At 40.5% G+C, this 19,163-nt stretch overlaps 1 protein-coding gene across 1 annotated transcript in view; it reads left to right on the top strand.

Annotated features, from left to right (window-relative positions):
* Positions 1 to 16,628: 16,628 nt before the first annotated feature.
* The window catches only part of LOC116398553 (disks large-associated protein 1-like), a 133,938-nt gene continuing 131,403 nt past the window's right edge, over positions 16,629 to 19,163 (top strand). The window contains exon 1 of the mRNA XM_031874948.1: positions 16,629 to 17,658. The gene's annotated coding sequence lies outside the window, so the exon portion shown is untranslated. The remainder of the gene's footprint in view (positions 17,659 to 19,163) is intronic.

Here is a 19,163-nt window from a genome sequence, read left to right as displayed (position 1 = left end):
CTCTCTCTCTCTCTCTCTCTCTCTCTCTCTCTCTCTCTCTCTCGCTCTCTCTCGCTCTGTGTCTTTATGTCTTTCTAAAACCTCAGTTGAATTTCAATTTGCTAGTTTAGCTAATTTTAGTGAGCTTTCCAAAAACGTTGGCGTCAACACCCTGGCGCCTTTCTATCTTCATAAAATTAAGCTATTTTAAAAGTGAGAGCAAACTTTTCTGAGGAGAAGTGAAAATGGTAACGACTGATGTCGCCTTTTGGTTTCCACACAGAAGGGGAAAAAAGTCTCATGTATTGGCCAAAAGGCAACCTTCGCTTTCTGAAAAGTGAAGTCAGAGCTTCATGTGTTAAAGCTGCATTCTCTCTAGTGTCCAGCAGGGGGCGACTCCTCTGGTTGTATAGAAGTCTTTGAGAAAATGACTCTACTTCTCTCTTGATTTATTACCTCAGTAAACATTGTAAACATGAGTTTATGGTCTCAATCTCTAGTTTCAAGTCTTCTTCAACACAGCATGATGTTCATTTAGTACATTATGCTCCATTTATAGTCAAATAGATTTTGCTTTAGGGCGGGTTACCTTGTGATTGACAGGGCGCTGCCACGGCGTCCGGTCCGGAAGTTGTCTGTGTTTTCGTCTTATAACTTTAATCCTTTCAGTGTGCTTTCACTTCATGAAAGTTAGTTGTAACCCCTTTTTCCCTTAGCTACACCCCTTCATGTCGCTCTCTGGTTCCACAAAAACAACAACAACATGGCAACAGCCAAAATACCAACTTAAAAACCGTAGGCCCATACGTGACGTCATGGTGACTACGTCCACTTCTTAATTACAATCTGGTATCAATGGCTGAATCAGCAGTTTATGTACAGGTGACCATTGGTCAAACTCAACTAAAGGAGGGACTTCTTACCAACATGAACATATTTCCTGATTCTCAAAGAGAGGATACGCCCTAATCTCAAAGTGGTATTCCCTCCTACAAAGAGCACAGGGAAGTACCGTTTTCAGTTACTAATACTTTTCTTGAGTATTTCCATTCTATGCTACTTCTACTCCACTAGACTTCAGAGGGAGCTATTGTACTTTATTTTACCCCCCTATACTTGATATTACTTTTTGTTACAGATTCCTATTAAAAATCCAGACTCTCACTAATGAATAAATGATGATGCATCATTATGGATAAAGATAAGTCTTTATTGATCAAGCTACTATAACTTGTTTAAAAAAAGGATAGCAGCACCTATACCAGCTAGAACGTTAAATCAATGTAATAATTATGCATAAATAATAATAATCAAATGCAATATTCTGCATAATGAGTATTCATACTTTTGGTATAATAACATACATTATGAAGCTACTACTTGTATACTTTACCACTGTGTATAAATACTCTCTTAGTGCTCAAGGTGGGCGGGAGGAGGAGGGAACATAAGTGGGTGCTGTGATTTATTTGTGAACAATAATTAATGAAACATTAATATAAAGTTTTCTGAATCTGCTCTTTTCATTCAAGGAATTTGATTTTACAGGACAAACAATGCCAGAAAAAAATGAAATGTTCAGACGAAGGCTGTGATATGTGTAAACAATAACATAATGATTTAACCACAGCTGGTCTTGTCTTTAAGCTTTTGGCCGTTATCTGTAGAAGTAATGGCTAAAGTGAAAACCCTTGAATGACCCCCAAACATGCTAGTAGCTTTTATTCACTGTAGAAATTCAGAATGTGTCTTTATCGTGCTGCACAATATAGAAATATCCTGAGTGTCCCACTCAGGATATTTACTGCTTTAGTTTTGCTGCTTAAACCTGAATGAGTAACTTCACAGCCTGTCTTTTTGGCTGGTGTTGATTCCCGGGTGCAGGCATCTTATCATATATTGTAACATAACACAAAAAAGCGGAATAAATAAACAAACACTATCTTAACCCTATTGGAATAAATAAGAACTGACACAGTATGACATGCTTAAAGAAATGATAAATAAACAGGAATCAGTAGCAAGAGATTGCCGATACACACACCACCATGTGAAGCTTCAGTGTTTCCAGAGTTAAAGATACAAAACACACATCTATCAGGTGAACAGCAAAGTAGAGTTTTAAACTGTGATCATAAACCAAACAAAGATTACAACCAACAACGATATCTATATGCCTAAATAAACAAAACCAAGACTGAAGTACAGATACCGTTTAGCTCAATTGTTTTGAGTGTTTTTTTATTATTAATATGAGAATGATGTAGACCTGACTCATCATTTCAAACACATAATAAACACAACGTAGTAAGGAGGTACGTTTATCAGAGCTGAATATTGCAACTAGAACCTCTGATGCAGTCATTTGTGTCTCTCAGCTCATTTTAACTGTTTATTTTCTAATCATTTTTTTGAACAGAGAAACAAACAGTAGACTGAAAGAAGCTGTGGCCCAAGACACAAATCTGCCACCTTCTGCCACAGATAAGACGCAAGGGATTATTTTACTGTTCCTGTTCCAGATGATTGAACACATTATATTGCTTTTCCTTGTATGCTATCCCCTCTTGACCATACAGTAGAATGACCATCTGTGTTTCCCTTTATCACCAGTGTCAACACCGCCGAGGAGTTTGAGGAAGAAGCTGGTGTTCAGGAGGTTTTACACATGACTGAAACTGTCACAGTTCAGCTCCACACCCTCCTCACTCTATTAGTCAGCCACTCCCTCCTTATCAGTCTAAACGCCCTTCACCTGTTCACTCACTTGTCTCTGATCACTAATCAAGCCACTATATAGAAATATGTGTATTATTACACCCCTAGAAACAAATAATAACCGTAGCTGTGGCGTCATGATGACGTTATTAGGAGGTGGTTCAACTGTTGTACCTATGTCATCTAGTTGGGCTTCTCCATGTATTTTGGTGCCCAAGCAGGATGGAACACCTAGATTCTGCACTGATACGAGAAAAGTGAATTCTGTGACGAAATGTGATTCATTTTCTTTGCCACGTATGGATGATTGTATAGATCAGATTGGGTCTGCAGAGTTTGTCAGCAAATTAAATTTGCTTAAACCTTTATAACCCTAGCCCTATTTTTAGTCCTCTGCTTGAAAATTGCATACCCATACTTAAAAGACTTACAAACTTACATTTTAATAATTTTGATGTATAATACAGGTAAAACTTGTGAGAGACTTGTTCAGATGTATAAATATTGTGTATATGTTACTGGTTAATAGTGAATGAAGATGGCACACAGCTCAAATTGAAAAGTTTCAGGTTCACCTGGAAAAAAAGCACTTTTATTGAAAATATTTATTTGAAATAATGCAGATTGAAGCCTAAAAATACTCCACAGTCATAGCACAACAGGTTTGTGGTCTCTACAAGCACATTTTACTTAGATTGAGTGAAGCAGGCCAGCATAAATGAGGTCTGAGTACAGAGTTTCAAGCCGAATTCTCATTTTTGGAACCAGATTTTGCGCTGCTCTATTCTAATTTTATATACTATATAACTACATATTAACTATATATTCACTTGCTTTATCACTAAGAGTGTTCAATACATCATAATAAAGCAGATTGGCATCATGTTCAGCCATTTTCAGCTCTCATATCTCCTCTCAGTCCGTGTCTATGTAAGCTTTGTAAGGCCTGTGATTGGCGGATTTCATCATGTGACACCTTGTTGAACGCGGAAGAGAGTAGCGAACGCACTACGTGGGTTATTTCGAAGATTGACAGCCATTTATCCACTCAAAATCGAGATATGCTTGGCACAGCCCCTACGCGTAAAATCCATTGGTCCAGCAGAAAACTGCTGGCCATTTCCTCATAGAAGGTGCCAGCACGTTAATTTCACTGCAGAGACAGAGAGGAGGAAGGGACTATTTTCGCTGCATCGGATTTCAATGGATTGCCTGCGTTTTTCGGCACGAAAATCATCAAAAGGTATGCTGACTTTCAATTTTTTTTCTGGAGAGCAGTGTGTGGTTTGTTGGCTTTGGTCATGTAACTTTTGAATGGTTTGACGGAGGTGAATTTGGACACGTTGGGTCGACGCCGTATCGAGCCCTAGTGCGAAATCATATATCCATCCACCATGATCGCTGCCGGCTTTGTGATGAAAGATGAATATCGGGTGCACAGTTCGCCGATTTTTTGGAGAAAAATCTGTGATTTTGTGATAAATCTTCTAGTTTATTTAATTAGTTTGTGTATAACTGTGTATAATTGTGTAAAATGGCTGGCATGATGATTTTGCCCAGACTTTTTTTGTTAATTCGGTATTTAATATGTCTGGAGCATTTTTGATATTTCTTGATGAAAAGTCCATTCGGAACCACAGTACCACGGTACCACTCGAACCCCAAATGGGGCTCGGTCGGGCTAAAGAGGTATTGGCAAGTTCCTCTGTCAAAGCGTCTTTACTCCTATAAAGGGATGCCTTTTGGGTTAAAGAATGCCCCTGCAACATTTCAGCATTTGATGAATCGCGTAGTGTCCGGGTTAAAAGGTTGTGCTGTTTATCTTGATGATTTTTGTCATTTACAGCGATACTGTGACTTTGCAAGGGCTACAGTGACATACCTCGGTCGTGTGGTGGGACAGGGTTTTTCAGACCAAGGTCATGGCAATAGCTAGATATCCACAACCCACGACAAAGAAGGAACTACAAAGGTTTTGGGTTTAGTGGGTTACTACAGGAGTTTTTGTAGAAACGTTTCTACTGTTGTGTTCCCCTCACTAAACTAAACTGCTCAAGGCCAAGGGGAAATTTGCTTGGTCTTCCAAATGTCAGGGAGCTTTTGATAATATGAAATCTCTGTTATGCTCTTCTCCAGTGCTAGCTGCTCCTTGTTTTGTTAAAGCGTTCATGCTCCAAGTAGATGCCAGCCAGGTGGGAGCAGGTGCCGTCTTGCTTCAAGGCGCTTCAAGGCAAGGCAAGGCGCTTCAAGGCAAGGCAAGGCGCTTCAAGGCAAGGCGAGGTGAGGCAAGGCGCTTCACATAAAAGCATTAAAAGCATCAAAACACTAAAAAGCAGTGTAAGAAATAAAATACAGTAAAATGCAGAAATTGATTAATATCCTTGAATCTGGTTTAATTAAAGGCAGCAGCCAACAGAAAAGTCTTCAGTCTTGATTTAAAGGAGCTGAGGGTCTCAGCAGACCTGCAGCTTTCTGGACTTTGTTCCAGATATGTGGAGCAGAACAACTGAACGCTGCTTCTCCATGTTTAGTTCTGACTCTGGGAACAGAAAGTAGACCGGTCCCAGACGACCTAAGGGGTCGGGATGGTTCATAAGGTAGCAGCAGATCAGAGATGTGTTTTGGCCCTAAACCATTCAGTGCTTTGTAATCCAACAGCAGGATTTTAAAGTCAATTCTTTGTTGGACAGGAAGCCAGTGCAAAGACCTCAGAACTGGAGTGATGTGACCCACCCTCCTGGTCTTAGTGAGGACTCGAGCTGCAACTCAGCTGCAGCTTTCTGACAGACTTTTTACAGAGACCTGTAAACACACCGTTACAGTAGTTTTATGCATAATTATGATAACACACTTAGTTGTTTTCCATAATCTGAGCTAGTGGAAGCATGTAGATGTTGAACAGAAGACGCCCCAGTATTGAACCTTGGGGAACACCACATGTCATTTTAGTCAGCTTTGATGTGTAATTAGCTACAGACACAAAGTATTATCTGTCCTTCAAGTAGGATTCAAACCAGTTAAGTGCTGTGCCAGAAAGTCCCACCCAGATTTTTAGTCTTTCTAGTAGTATGTCATGGTTTCTAGTAGTATGTCATGGTCGACCGTGTCGAATGCAGCACTGAGATCCAGTAATACTAAGACTGAAATTCTTCCATTGTCTGTGTTTAAGTGGATGTCGTTGAAAACCTTAACAAGAGCAGTTTCAGTACTGTGGTGCTGTCGAAAGCCTGACTGGAATACATCAAAAGGGTGACGACTGGGGATTGGGGAGGCCAGTCAGTTTTTTCTTAAAAAAATTGCAGACAATTACCAGAGAAATTACTCTGTTATTGAGAACTGCTGCAACATTTTAATGTGTATGTAGGAACAGGAGGGCAGATTTTGGTCTACACAGATCCCAATCCTTTGACTTTTTTTTCTTTACTGTAATTAGGGCTGGAAATAAAATTAAAAAGTCTTGGTGGACTCAGTTTCGATCACTTTTCCACAAGGTATGTTCCACAGATTAGCTTCTAGTGGACCAAACAGTTACAGTGGCATGTGGATTCAGCATTTTACAAAATTATTATTGTCACATTTTTTGTTTTATTTGCCGTATTCAACACTTTTTTTGTTTTTGTTGTGCTAACAACCAACAGAAAAAGATGGGGAAGTCTCCAGTTAAGAAAGAGAAAAGCTCTCCTCCAGGGAGCCAACCGTATGAGATCAGCAAGGACCTCCCTGCTGATAAGAGGCAGTCCACCCCAACAGGTCAAGGTTCGGCTACCGGCCGAACACATCATCACGAGTGTGTGGACGAGAATATACGGACAACTCAGAAAATTGTCCACCTCAGCCGGTAGAAAAACCCTCTTCAGAGCAGAACGAGTCTGCCTTGGATAAGCACCTGCAAGGAGACTTATACACGTACTGAGTGCTCAAACTTTCATGGCTTAGTTTTAGAAATCTTCCCCCCTGAAATACAAGCTGAAACATGGTGAAGAAAACCAGCTCTAGTCTGACTTTTAGTCCTTTGTCTTTGTTGTGTTTAAGGTTCCCCAACCTGGCTCAGACCTGCTACATGAACTCCACTCTTCAAGCCCTCCTGACGCAGAGACCTTTCATTCAGGAGATCCACAAGCAGCAGATGGTGTGAAGTCCTCACCCCTTATCTGACCTTTTCAGATACAGCACCTCCACACACACACACACACACACACTCAATTTTGCAGGTCAACAGGAAGAAACAACAGGATCTAAACAAAGCGTATCTCTTTCCAGGGGGTTTGTGGAGGTCGGACTCTGCCACTTCAACGACGGCGGAGAAAAGAAGCATCCTAACTGGTTTTAAAAGGACTGTCGCTGATTTTAACAAAGAGTTTTTGGACAACAGTCAGAAAGTTAGTACGCTTTTTTTTCCCAATACACAACGCTTGAATACTTTTAAGCTTTTTGTAAAAATATCCACCTTCTGCTTGTTTCTGTGCAGGACACCCACGAGTTCAGCTGGGGTTAGCACCTGACGTCTCTGTCCATTGACCTGTAGGCAGCGGCAGTCAACATGGGCTACATGTTGACTGCTTGTTGACTACATGTTGATGGGCTACATGGGTGTCCTGTGTCGAAGTGTCCCTGAGTAAGACACTGAACCCCTAACTGCTCCCCGGGCGCCTGTAATTGGCAGCCCACTGCTCCCTATATATACAGGGATGGGTCAAATGCAGAGAATAATTTCCCCACTGTGGGACTAATAAAGGAATGTTTCTTTCTTCTTCTTTCAGATGTTGAGCACCAGGACCTGCAAAGGGTATAAAGACACAACCACAGACGATTTTATACTTTGGGTGTAGAGATGTGTGAAATCCTTTAATTTAATTTCTCTTTAATTCTGCAAATGCCGTGACCAATCCATGAGAGACGAGGATAATTTCAACCTGTCATTGGACCTCAAGCCCAGCTGCTCTGTGAGCCAGTGTCTTCAAGAATATCTCAAAGTAAGCTCCACATCAGAATCAGAATCAGAATCCGTTTATTGCCAATGTATGTTCCACATACAAGGAATTTGTCATGGCGGGTGGTGCACAATATTAATTATGATAACAATAACAATCAACACAGTGCAAGAAATAGTAAGCAAGAAAAAACATATTCAACAATAGAATTGTACATATTTTACAATAGAATATAAAATAAACAGATAACAGTACTATAAACAAATATGATGAAGTGTAATGTAAAGTGTCAAGTGTGTTTAAATGAAGAAACAGAGAAGGGATGTGCAGGGGAGTGACCGGTTGGAAATTGTCCTCGGGTGACAGAGTCAGTGGGGGTCCCGGGCTTTATTGATGAACCTGACTGACGATGGGAAGAAACTGTTCATGTGGCGTGAGGTCTTGGTCCTGATGGACCGCAGCCTCCTACCAGATGGAAGGGGCACAAACAGATTTTGTCCAGGGTGAGAGGGCTCGGCTACAATCTTTCTTGCTCGCTTCAGGGTCCTGCTCATTTACTCAACATTTGGTGGGATTTTAGCTTCCAGCACTCCACCAAATATTGTCAATTTGCAGGAATATGTTTGTGATTTTGCCTGAAAAGTGATTCTTACTTTTATTCCCCGCTGCAGGAGAACCAGCTGGAGTATCGATGCAAGTGTGGTACCGGCGAGTCCGTGCAGCAGGGGTCCTTTTCCACCCTGCCAAAGTGAGTAATATCATTGTCACGACCTGGCTCTGACAGCCATGACCTAATCAGGGAGATGCAGACAGTTGACCAAAAAGCAAAGAGTTTATTATACATAAGCAATACGTCTAACTACAAAGGTGGTTGCGAACGAGCCGTCCTAATTTCTAATGAATATAAACGTATATATGATGAGCAACACTTTCTTCAGTTAAATTGCAGCTAATATATAGGAGTAAATGCTGCTAATTGATTCATCATATCATCATCATACAGTAATAAACATAATTAATCTTACATTTTTGTATTATAATTATATGATATGTATTATAGTACACTATAAAGCTGTGGTCGGAGGTATGGTTATTTTCTGTCCACAGAAAGCTACTTTCGTTCCTTTAATATAATTAAAAGGAAAGTAATACAAAGTCGATAATAACTGATAAAGATACATATTACAAAATATGAAAAAGTCTTATATTATCTTAAGAAATGTCTTCAAGAGAGGTTGAGCTTTATATCCTGTACAGTATATGTGGCCTCATACATATTTAGAAGAATAATATAATAATCACATTTTGTTGTGTTGCACTGATATTCATTTTCAAAACATTATCACTAATACCTACATTTCTTAATAAAGAATAAAAAGAATGAACAAGTTAGAATTCCAGATTTTTTGCTCTGGTTCTTGTCCAATTTAGAAACAATAACAGAAAAGTGTAAAAGTCTAATTTGTTCTTTTGTATGAAGATTTTTTTCTGTGCTTATCTTGAGCTTGTAGCAGGATGAGCATTGATTCATGTAAGTGCCAACCGCTTTGATGGAAATCACACATTTCTTAACAATTTTACCGTAAAATAATGGTCAGCAGAGATACCAGTAATTTACTGTTGTTATATAGTGCAGCTATGCTAAACCAAGCACATTGTCTGCCTTCCCCTGACGGCCTTCACACACAGAGGCTGTGATGTTGTTTTTCTAATAAGTACTTTCACACAGAAAGCAGATATTACGTGGCGAAAAAGCAAAGTCATTTTTTTGAGTGAGGTTGATTTTTGTCTGATCTTTTGCACCACAAGGAAAGCCACCAACCAATCACGTTGTGTGGAACGGATATATTTAAGACTACAGTGTACATCAACACGGATGCTCCTCCATCCAATACAGCAAACAATGAACAAATTGCATTTGTGTTCACAGTCTACATTTACAGCATCCTACAAATGCAACAAGCAAAGTCTCTAGAAAATCGTATTTAATACTGCAGTTGGGATTCTGTAAAACATATTTATTTGGTGTTTGTATGTATAGTTGTGATGCAAAAAGTAGAATTTACGTTGCTTCTGCAAGAGATGTGAGATGTTTTTGTTGTTTTTGTGTGTACTTTTGACAAAAAGTTTCAGCAGTTTTTCTGGAAAAGTGGATTACTAATCACAAAATTAACTTAATTCGAATACAAGTGGCATAATGAAATAAAACAGACTTTTTTAAGTAAAAACTGCTGGAATAAAAAAAAAGACCTGCAGTAAACTGTGAACTGTGGACATCATGACATTATGACTCAAGTCTGTGCTGTCAGTGGCCTATAAAATCCACTCCCACACACGCGCACGCACGCATGCACGCACGCACGCACGCACGCACGCACGCACGCACGCACACACACACTGGCACACTTTTGGAACAGCAGCCCCTGTGTTGTCTGAAACGTTGAGCAGGGCCGAAGAGGATGATGATATGAGACAGGACGATCTCTCGCAAGTCGATTGTAGTTTGAGTGTCAGTGAGACGCAATCATCCGGGGCTCAGGTTCATTCTGCCTCGCGGTCCTGTCAAGCAGCCACCGTGTCCTGCAGACGAGCCAGCTGCTGAACTGAGACAGTGCGGATGTGACTGTTCCCGCCTCCTGTTTATCGCCCCCTCTTTCTCATCAGGAAGGGCATTCTCGGCTTTGCTTCAGGTGAATCCTGCTCCGCACAATGAAGTGCTAATTGCAGTGCAAACCCTCTAATCATTAGCGCTCCCTGAGCTAAACACCCCACTTCATTTACCCCCCTGCTGTCATCACAGGATAGACGCTGCATCCTGGACGAACCTGCTACAGATGCCAAGTGAATCTGACATGTATGAATTCAGCATGTGCCTAGGTTGTATGTACGTGTATATGTTTTTTTTGTTATTATTATTGGTTGGGATCTAAATGTATGTCTGCTGCTACACCTGAAATATATTACATTACATTTGATGCTTTAATCCAAAGTGACTTCCAATAAGTCCATTCAACTGTTTGGAAACAACCCCACCAAAAAAATGCATTAACTTTATCAAATATGCAGAAGTGCGTCAAGTGCTGCATTTAGAGGCAGTGAGAGACAGAGAAAGAGTTACGGGTAGTTCAGGTGCAGTCAGGACAGATGAGTTTTCAGTCTGGAGATGTGGAGAGTTGAGGCTGCAGGGTTCAGACTCTGTTCTCAAACATAACACGACGGTTTGTATATCTACGAAAAGGGTACTCCTCATTTTTTGTGCGTTTTATGTGCTCAGTAAAAGTACTGGATTACCATTTTATATTTGTAACAATGTTTTCCTCTGAAGTAGAAGTACACAGTAAGTAGTGTACAGTTGGTTTTCATATTTTGTGAGGGCTTTTGGAGCCTTTTTTAAAGTCATGAGTACAGTGAAGGAGAATACTTAGTAACATAATTCAATCATTTTCATTTTTTGTGCATTTTCCTAAAAAAGTCCTCCAACGCGTGTCAATTTCCTCTAATTAGATGCATGCAGTCTTTTCTAAATAAATTTCTGTATTCACAGGAAAGAACTTCAATAGGTTTAGGAAGGTTTGGGTTTAAATACGTGTGAATGTAACGTTACTAAAGTACAACAGTTACGTGACAAAACAAATCAATGTTGACATCTGGTTTCACAAGAAGGGTGCGAGTAACAGTCTCTTGGGTCAAAGACCAAATCCACATCCCCTCCCACCTTACCTGTGTGTTCCGTGAGTTATCTACGAATGACAGCACATTCATTTTTCGGAGGTACAGCTCCAAACGCTGTATGAGACCAGCCTCCGGTTCCACTCCCAAGACTTCAAATACAGCAGCTCGGTCAGTGGCCCTCTGCTTCAAACTGTGATAAGATAAGATAATCCTTTATTAGTCCCGCAGTGGGGAAATTCACAGGATCACAGCAGCAAAGTGGACAGTGCACACAAGATACAGAGCAAAAAAAACAAGAGCAACAAGTAATATCAATAGAAAAAGCTCAGTGGTGAGCAGGAGCTGCTGTAAAAGGCGGCCACTCGTGCGGCGCCGGAAGATACGATGGTGCACATGGCTGCGGTTATGGCGGGAATTAAGGAGGAAGTCAGGTGACGTAGTATAAAGAGCAGTAAATTCCAGGTCAGGATGAGGTTGGAGTGGATGGTTGGGTCCAAAAACTCAGGACTTTCTCCCAGAAGACCAGTGATTGTGTCACCTGAAACCAAAAGTCATCGCTGACTAATGTTAAATGTTATGTAAAGTTACTACGTCGCTTACGTAACGTAGCTTATGTTAAGGCTTATTACCATGAGAGACACAATGTACTTAACATTACTTAACATCTGTCCAAGGTGGAGCTTTTAATTCTATGATGCTGGATAGATGAATGAATAACAATGCATCATATTTAATTTTTCTATTCTGTGAGTATAATCTGGATCTGCAACCTGATCAGTAGCATATTTCTGTCAGGTAGTACTACAAAGTTTTCCTCTGAAGTAAAAGTACACAGGAAGTAATATACAGTTGAGTTTCACATTTTGTAAGTGCTCTTCGAGCCTTTTAGGAGTTTTTGGGGGGTACAGTGACTGAGAATAGTGACAAAAATCAACAATTTTCATATCTCAACATCTAAATATGAAAGCAAGGAATCCCTGTCTGTCTGTCTGTCTGTCTGTGTGTCTGTGTCTGTCTGTGTGTGTGTGTGTGTGTGTCTGTGTGTGTCCTTTGCATATCTCGAGAACCATTCATCTGATCTACTTCACACTCGGTGGGCGTACTGCTATGGACATTGGCACGTGCAGTGTTGAAGTTGGTGTGAAGTGGACAATAAACTATACTAATAAACAAAAAAATACCAATAAACTAATAAACAAGTGACAGCAGAGCCCCCTTAGCTTCTGGGCTTCAGGACTGAGTCTAGCGTGTCCTCTGTACAGTCCTTCACAGGCGACTGTTCATTGACTGCAGCTCATTTTTGCTGCTGGATATACTAACGTTACAACCACAGACTGTATATAAGAAGTGGACGTATGTCATCGTGAAATGGCCACTGCATTAGTGCGCTGGTGGAACGTTACACGCTAGGTTTCTCCACCAAACACATGTATATATCTGGCCACTAAATATTGGACAACTTGCTATATTCCACCCATTCACTATACAGCATAGGAAAGTCACTTTGTTTAGGCTGCATTCTCCATCTTTGGTGGTTAATGCCATTACATAGCTGTAAGACATCGTTGTTTACAAACTGTAAAAGGGTCTATACATTAAAAGTAGTGCTGGGAAAGTTAACGCGTTATTATCGCGTTAACGCATTAATTAATTAACTCCGACAATAATATTATCACGCGTTAACGCAGTTTTTTTTTATTATAATTAAGCGGACATTTGTAACACAAGAACCAGGCAGCGAGCGGTGAACAGCTGTGTTTGTTTGGCATCTCTTCCTTCTGCTGCCGCTCTCCCCCCCCACCGGGTGACACGCCCGGTCCAGAACCGTCGGTCCCTCCTGTCTCACACGCACAGACACGCACAGACACGCACGCGCGATCGTTTTGTTACAGGATCAAAAGTGACAATATCAAAACACATATTGTCGTGTTTTTAAATGTACATACATGTATAAGCGCGTGCATCTTAACTGCAACTCTGTATGAGCATAACTTCCTCATGCATGTTACTGCCACGGTGCAGACTACAGGTTCCATGCTTCACCTACATCCCCCTGGGTCCTAAGTCCCTCCATGTACAGCTTCTTATCACCCTCTATGTACCAACGTAGATTTACAACAAATACCACACATATTACGGTAATCAGCGTTGCATATGTGTCTGACCAAAATACCAAAAAAAGCAAAAAATAAATGATTCATTTAAATTATTTTTTTAGAGTTTTAAAGTGTTTTGTTTGTAATATGTATATTAACCATCATTTAGTTATCACTACTGACAATTTAACAAACATAACAACATGACGTAGATATGTTTGCAGTTTTCAAGGTGTATATTTAAATTGCATCTCTTCCACACATGAAGATAAAGTTGTGAACACCGGCTGAATATCTATGATCAGAATCATTATAACTGTATAACTGCTACTGTGTAAAGGGAATACTGCTGCTAACAACAACCTGATGTGTTTAAAGTGTTTAAACCAAATGTTATTGACCTGTTGTTCATATAGCAGTACTTTAAAATAAAAGTGCGCAATACACTACTTTTGAATTCATTATTGAATTTTGCGCATAACAATGCGATTAATCGCAAAAAAATCGCGATTAAAAATTGTAATCGTTGCCCAGCACTAATTAAAAGGTAAAATGCAATAAAATGCATCTGACCCGACTCTCTCGTCCCTCAAAACATATAGAAGAAGAAATAAGAACAATGACAATGTATTCTTCAATAAGGCTTATTAATTAAAGTGCTGGCTGTTCAGTAGTCTAACAGCCTGGTGGTGAAAAGTGTCTTTGAGGCAGCTGGTCTGAGCTCTGTGGGCGTTTTCCTGAGGGGAGAAAGGAGGACTTCCTCCAGCAGCATGAAGTGGAAATGTCCAGAGACAGTGGCAGAGATGTTCCTCACATTTTTTGAAGCTGTTCTTCCTGTCCTGTTTGTGGTTCAGTCAGGTTGCCAAACCACATCAATGTGGATATTCTACATGTTCTGAGGCATCACAGACAGTGTAGTCTTTGTTGGGCCTTTCCTCACAACACAACTGATTTGTAGAAACCGGGAAACAGAGTCTGAAATATGAGCGCCTTACAATCTGATGTCATTCACCATTTCGACAGAGACTTAGGATGTTTTAGCACGGTGTGCTGAGCCGGTGATAAGCTCCTGTAGATCCATTTGACAGATATACACTTTCTTGAGATGTGGGGAGCATCGATCCTAAAGTGCCAGGATAATAGAGGGGCATGAAAAAAAGGCTGTAATTAGATTATTGTGTGACAGTCTGGTTCCCTCTTCCAGGAGCACCAATTTTACTGGGAGGATAAAGTCTGATTTAGAAATACTACAGTCCAAAAGAATGCATGCAAGGTACAGTTTTTGTTGTTGTTAATTTGACCATAGTTTGTGAAAAAATGCGCCTCATATACGTATTACTGTGATTTCTCCTTAAGCAGAACACATGCAGAACCTGAAATGAATCAAAATGATTCCATCTCTGTTCTCACTAGACATGTCGAAGAAACGTCGCTCTCATGCCTCAAGCCTCTCTCAGTCGGATGAGTCCACGAGAGTGAAGCCCGCTGCGGTGACGCAACTCTACTTCCGCTTTTGCTTCAAAAATGAAAGTCCTTAATTGCAAAGCATTATGTAGACTATCTGTCATATAGAATAATGATCATTTTCGGACTAATGCCACATTTGTCAAATGCGCCAATTAATAGAAGCACTGGTGGTCAGATGGTCATTGCGTGATTTGAAATGATTTGATTTTAATTTAATTGCAAATGTTTTTGGTAATGTGCACCACTAAAGGACAGTGTTAAATAAAACGATAAGGTTTTATGATGCTCCTGCATTTTTACTTTACTTATCTACTTACTTATCATTTTACTTGAAAAAAGGTCCATTTCCGTTTAACAGAATTACCGGCAACTAAGAGACAGAAGACCTGGAGCAGGTAGTATTAGTGTGGGTAAAATCCAATGAAGCAGCAATATGTTGCTTGCTGTGTGCTCTGTCCCTGACAGAAGGCAATACACAGAGAACAGGACAGATGGGGCCTTCCCAGCTTAATCTGTCCCTGTTTGGACAAAACTTCAGTTTGGAGAAATTTGCGCTCAAGCGTAGATATGCTATGATGTAAAGAAAAAGAAGATTTATAATTATACTTCAAACGACTATATTTAATTAACAAGGTGTCAGCCAGTGCTGTACTCAGGCTCTTTGAGGGGCAGGTGTAACAGACTTGGGGTGGGCATTGAAGGAGACGACTCAAGAGTATGCTTTTCTAGCATTTATTCGCTGCTGAAGACAACATAACACACATAAGTTGCTTCCTGGTCTCACTCTCTCTCTGTACATCTGCTCCCTCAACAATACGAAACACCATTGTGAGGGGAAACCGGGACTACGGGAGTTTAGGAGGTACAGAAGAGGTGAGACGCCGCTTCCGCAGGAAACATTAACAAAATAAAACAACGCTAAATAAAAACCTCATTTAGATAAATTTCACACATACTCAACAGGATCGCAAATTGACAAACAAAATTCAAATATTACAAATTGGAAATAAGAAATAATAAAGTACATTTTCAACTCTGTGTTACACAGGGGGGGACGTTGGGGCACCAGTGGGCGGCCCATATCACGTTAGCTCTTTAAGGGCATCCAAGAGGGCACTTTATATTGTTTTATCTATCAGGGGGGTCATCAATCAGGGCACATTTGCTGTGTTTGTTCCCGAGTCCACCAGCGCTGTCAACATATTAGCCCTACATGAAACAAATCTGACAGCTACATATTTGTCCGCTACCTGGAGGATCTTGCATAACTTCACATCAGTCAAATGGTGACTTGAAGACATGGAAGGAGTTTGATTTGATATAGGCTAGTGAATTGGCCACGTTATGTATTTAAACTCAAAGAGATCTTAATCAGTTAACCAGTTGTCAATAATTAAATTCCAAACGGTTTTTTTTTTTACCCTTATGTCACATGAGAAACGTGTGCTTTTACTTTCTAGAGCTGAATTGTCTGGTTTCCGGTGTGATTCTGACTAGCTGTGGTTAACTTGTCACAGTTCACGGACCACAGGCTTGCGCCACTTGATGCCCCCACATTCACATGCACTCGCGCACACGCACGCGCTTACACATACACACACACACACACACACACACCTAAGACAAACACACACACATTCCAGCAGTGACTCTCTGTTGTGGTCGCCTCGCTTCGAGAAGCGGACGTGCTTTTTGGATTTAGCAGCCGGTGCCTCCGTTCAGCGATGGTGTGAGGAGCTGCTGCTGTACGGCAAAAGGTAAACTGGGCTTGAAACCCGCGCGTTGTAATATTCCGGGTTCGAGCGCGCGACGGGCTCCGGATTGAACAGCCTTATCAATACGAACCGCTGCCCGTTGACAAAATGACTCACACCGGTAAGAGGGACCGCCGGTGATGAAACGTCGCTTTTGAAATGTCCTTTTGCTCTCAGCTGCATTGGCGTTAACGGGATGAGCTGCAGCGGCAGCCCCCTCCGCGCCGTTGTCACGCGTGGGGAGACTCAGTTTGCCATTCAAATTTCTCGCAATTTAACGTGGCCTTCTTAGTTTTCCAAAATGTAACGTCGCGTAATGCCACATAAAGTATGTCGAAAAACCTTCCGAGTGAGCCCTTAGCAATTCGTCTGTGTCGCTACTTAACGCCCCCCCCTTCAATACAATTGTAAAGTTTCTGGAGTGATGGATGCGGCGACAGCTCGCTACACCGCCCGGTCAGCAATTATGTGGGGGGGGGGGCACAGTGTTGACAAGGTGCAGTGGTTATGTGTGTTTCGAAATGAACATGGCTTTCTTGACGGAATGTTGAATAATCACCTAAAGACACGGGGGTTTGCGTCGCAAGCTACGAGCCACACCGTTAAATGGTCGGAAATCCGAGGCGAGATTCGCTCCATGTCACACCGACATCATAACGCCCCCCCTAACAACACATGCTGCAATACCTCCTTGATTCTGTCAAGATTGAGCGCGCGCACACGCAGGCTGGATACGGGGGGTTTTGCTATGGAGTAAACGCGCACGCTCGCTCGCTCCACCGCCCGTTAATTAATTTACAGCCGAGAGATGAAACGCGGAAAGGGTCGCGTGATGTCGTAAAGTGGTGTGCAGAGTCATTTTGTTTTTGGTGAGAGAAGTTGTGAGCTCAGCGTCAATGGTCGCCCGTGGCTGAGGACGAGAGGACGTGCAGATCCCCGCGTGTTTCTAATTCAAGGAGACCTACTGGTGACGACGAGTGCTTGGGCAGACTGTTAGCTGGGAAAGGATGACATTATTATATTCCCACCCAACGTGGAGAGGTGATCAGTTCCACGGCACATCACCTTCATACAACCTTTTTTAACAATGCTCTATATCTTCTATGTCTATGCATTCATCATAATGGAACAGTGTATTCTCCATCCTTCAATGCTTTTCTATGCAAAGTGATTCGTAACATGCTTAACAGCAAACCAGCCGTCCGCACATACTGAGAACCAGCCTGTGAGCAATGCAGTGTTTTCATTTTTGTGTTGTGCTCAGTAATGTAATTGTTCTTGCATTTATTACATTAATGATAATAATAAAAAGGACACCATAGGGCCACACTATACAGGAAACAAGGACACGCCTCCTAAAATCGGGAGTAAAACTCAAAGTAGTTCAAAAGAAAACTGTCAACGTGATGTCTGTGGATGATTCAGAGTTAGAGGGATGTTTCCTCCATGGAAGGCAAGTTGCTTTTAAGTTTTTAGATTGTTTGTTGTGTGCTGCTGAAACAATGACTGGAATATCAGTAATGTAATCATCAATTTTTTGTGTGTTATTTTTTCAGTCATTTATTGAGGAAAATGTGACAACCGTTCCCGGTTCCAGCTTTTTCAAATTTCTCGATTTGTTGCGTTTATTTATTTTTTATTACTTATTGGATGAATTGAGCAATTTGCCAGACTCAACTATTTCTGCTTTGTTGAAATATTATTTCAATTCTATTCCACCATGACATGGTTTTATAGAACTGCCTTTTAATTTAAAATGGATTTTTTTAAATTCCAAATGCCATCAGAAGCTTTCATTTCAAGATGGCATTTTCCTCCGATTTATTTGTAGTTCATGACAATTTTTATTTCATTATGTCCCTTTTCACAATGTCACTTGTAGTCATTGGCTTTTTTCCATGACAGAAACATTGCCTTTTAAAAAATACATTATTTTAGAACAAGATACATTTAAGAACAGGATTATAATATATTTGTATTATATAACAAAATGTTGTCTCTACAGCAGCAACAGTAATGTTTAAAATATAACATTACATTACAGTCATTTAGCAGACGCTTTTCTCCAAAGCGACTTACAATAAGTGTATTCAACAAACTAGTATTCAAGAGAACTACTAGTCACCAGAAGTCATAAGTGCATCTCCTTTTTTAAACAAACATCTAAGAGCATAAACCAGAGCAACTGCACAGTGCAGAAACAAACTAATACGAATACAGTAAGTGCAACAAACTAATATAAGTGCAACAAACTAATATGAATACAGTAAGTGCAACAAACTAATATGAATACAATAAGTGCAACAAACTAATATGAATACAGTAAGTGCAACAAACTAATATGAATACAGTAAGTGCAACAAACTAATACGAATACAATAAGTGCAACAAACTAATACGAATACAATAAATGCAACAAACTAATACGAATACAATAAATGCAACAAACTAATATGAATACAGTAAATGCAACAAACTAATACGAATACAATAAATGCAACAAACTAATACGAATACAATAAATGCAACAAACTAATATGAATACA

Source organism: Anarrhichthys ocellatus, unplaced genomic scaffold (genome assembly GCF_004355925.1).
Source record: "Anarrhichthys ocellatus isolate YVR2014 unplaced genomic scaffold, GSC_Weel_1.0 scaffold85, whole genome shotgun sequence".
Lineage (NCBI taxonomy): Eukaryota > Metazoa > Chordata > Actinopteri > Perciformes > Anarhichadidae > Anarrhichthys > Anarrhichthys ocellatus.
Note: the sequence above shows the minus strand (reverse complement) of the source record. Positions and strands in the feature narration are given on the sequence as shown.